A 2,828-nucleotide genomic window follows, 5' to 3' on the forward strand; every position below is an offset into this window, starting at 1 on the left:
CTTGAAAGATGTGTTTCTGTCCTTAGCACAAAGACACCTGTTTCTCATGGCACATCACCTTCACATGTGGAGTTTTCCTAAATCTCCCCTGGAAGTAGCAAATGTTTCGAGTCTTCCCATTGTTTTAAAAGAGGACATAGCATTTGCTCTGAAGCAGAGGCCCCCAGAGTTGGATGGTGTATGCCTGGCTAAAAGTGTGATGTGCAATGGCCTGAACTACAGGAATGGAATGATCCTAGCTCATGACTCATTGGCATGGGTGCCTGAATTTGTTGAAATAACCCAGATGATTGTTGTCGAGGATAACCTGCTTTTCGTTGTCAGAAAGCTGAGTGCGTGGTACTGGGAACATTTCAGGGCATATGAACTGAAACCGTGTCCTACGAGGAAGTTGGAACTGGTTGACCAGAACGAACTGTCAGATCCATACCCATTGGCTGACTACACAATTAGAGGAATGGCTGATAACACTCAAAGGGTATATATACATGTGTAAGGTCAGTCTTAAAGTGGAACACAACAAAAAAGTCATTCAAAAATTTGCTTTAGGGTTTTAAATAAAGCGTTCAAAGTCAGACCTCGCGATCGCTTCATGCTATTTTCTGTCCTTTTGTATCACTGTGTGTTGTAGCCTGTTGAGAACTGTTTTCCATCACCTGTTTCACGATGGTTACTGCGCTGATAGTTAATGTAAACACGATGAGTACCCAGCTTTACAGCCAAGAGTAGGCACAGTTGAGTTCCACTGTCTGGCCTGATTTAATGGCATTTCTACAACCAAGACTTTGAACCGTTTTATCTGGGATTGGTATTTGAAACTTACACTTGCATAACTGCATTTCTGCTGCAGTATTGACAAAAGAATCTGCCTACGTTTTTCACAGGCACAAGTGGGCATTGTGCTGAAAACCTGGAGAGCACTAATTTGTTTATTGCAGATTTTTCAGACCAAGAGAGGGTCAGGAGCTACATCACACGTTTGCAGGTTATGGAACTGAGGACATTCACACACCACTTTTTAGTTTAAGGAATGATTCCTCTGACTTGTATTACATTCCATTTTCAAATGGTCACTGTTCAGTGAGAAAAAAAATTGTGCCCAAATGCGGTTCGTTCACTTGATAATGCATGTCTTGATTACCGTTTGTATTTGAGAGAAAAATAACTGTTGTGGTTGAGAAGCACTGTTCTATGTTGATACAATATGGGGAAAATGTAGTGATTGGAGAAAAAAACTCTGGGTGACTGATTCAAGTGACTCGAAAACCCGATTTACTTTAGTGAGTGACTCATACAAACTCGAGTCAGTAAAATTATTACAGTATCCCCTTACTGGTTAGTAGCCTATTGTCGGTCACTTCATTGACTGTACATATATGATTAAACATATTTACTAATTTTTTTGTTGTGGCTTTGAAGAAACACAGGATCACAGCTCATTATGAGGACAGTTTGTGGCTCTTAAAAGAGCCTTTTGTGTGCTGTTTAGCAGGTGTCCAGCTTTACTTGGCCTCGGCGGGCTTCTCGCTCCTTCTTGGGCAGCACACCGCCTTGAGCGATGGTTACTCCGCCCAGCAGGTTGTTGAGCTCCTCGTCGTTGAGGACATGGGACGGGGATGATACGGGTCTTCTTGTTGTCTCGGGCAGCGTTTCCTGCCAGCTCCAGGATCTTAGCGGTCAGATACTGCAGCACAGCTGCAAGATAGACGGGGGCGCCGGCACCTACTCGCTCGGCATAGTTGCAGCAGCCAACACGACCGACTGGGAACTGAAGCCCTGCACGGGAGGAACGGGTCTTTGTCTTAGCTCTGGCCTTGCACCCGGTCTCTCCTCTGCCACTCATGTTTCTAATCTGTTTTCTAGAGTCGAGGCTCGGAGAAAATGTGTCTTCAGTTGCTGAAACCCTCCCTAATACGTCTGAGATTACGGGACGCTACTTGACAGACCAGTAAAGAGGCTTCCAGCAGCGTTGCAGAAGGCTGACCGCTCTGAATTTCAGCGGACATTTTGAACGGGCTTTTCCCCATTAAGGAGTGCAGATTCAGGCGAAAAGGTCACTCCTCCAATCACCAATCAGGAGCCGAAGGTCTGAAGGGACGTCAGTTTCATAGCTGGTCCCACAGTTTAAAAGTAGCCGGTCTTCTCCACTCGCAACACATTTCTCTACATCAGAGAAAGACGGAACAATGGCAAGAACAAAGCAGACCGCCCGCAAATCTACTGGAGGCAAAGCTCCCAGGAAGCAGCTGGCCACTAAGGCTGCGCGTAAAAGCGCCCCGGCCACCGGCGGCGTGAAGAAGCCTCGCCGTTACAGGCCTGGTACCGTGGCTCTGAGAGAGATTCGTCGCTACTAGAAATCCACGGAGTTGCTGATCCGCAAGCTGCCCTTCCAGCGCCTGGTCAGAGAAATAGCTCAGGACTTCAAGACCGATCTGCGCTTCCAGAGCTCCGCCGTCATGGCTTTGCAGGAGGCCAGTGAGGCTTACCTGGTCGGTCTGTTTGAGGACACCAATCTGTGCGCCATCCATGCCAAGAGGGTCACCATTATGCCCAAAGATATTCAGCTGGCCCGCCGCATCCGCGGAGAGAGAGCTTAGACTAGCTGCTGCTCCACAAGCCACAACGGCTCTTTTAAGAGCCACCTCAGTTATAATTAAAGAGCTTCTTCCTCTCCTCGCTTTTCTCTTCTATATTCGAATGTCGCATGTCTTTCTCTGCCTGCTCTTATTACACTGGGAGCTTCAGAGTTATGTCAGTGTCAGTAGGCAAAACAAAATTCTTTGAAGAGACAATACTTACACACATTTAGTTGTATTTGTCAAGTCAAT

The 2,828-nt window shown here is 46.6% G+C and overlaps 2 pseudogenes; one reads left to right on the forward strand and one right to left on the reverse strand.

Moving 5' to 3' along the window:
- Positions 1 to 1,502: 1,502 nt before the first annotated feature.
- On the reverse strand, positions 1,503 to 1,843 carry LOC140305124 (histone H2A-like; annotated as a pseudogene).
- A 321-nt stretch (positions 1,844 to 2,164) lies between these two features.
- Positions 2,165 to 2,615, forward strand: LOC140305125 (histone H3-like; annotated as a pseudogene).
- Positions 2,616 to 2,828: the final 213 nt, after the last annotated feature.

The sequence above is a fragment of the Leuresthes tenuis genome, unplaced genomic scaffold (genome assembly GCF_036924035.1).
Source record: "Leuresthes tenuis unplaced genomic scaffold, fLeuTen1.0.hap1 SCAF_4, whole genome shotgun sequence".
Classification (NCBI taxonomy): Eukaryota; Metazoa; Chordata; class Actinopteri; order Atheriniformes; family Atherinopsidae; genus Leuresthes; species Leuresthes tenuis.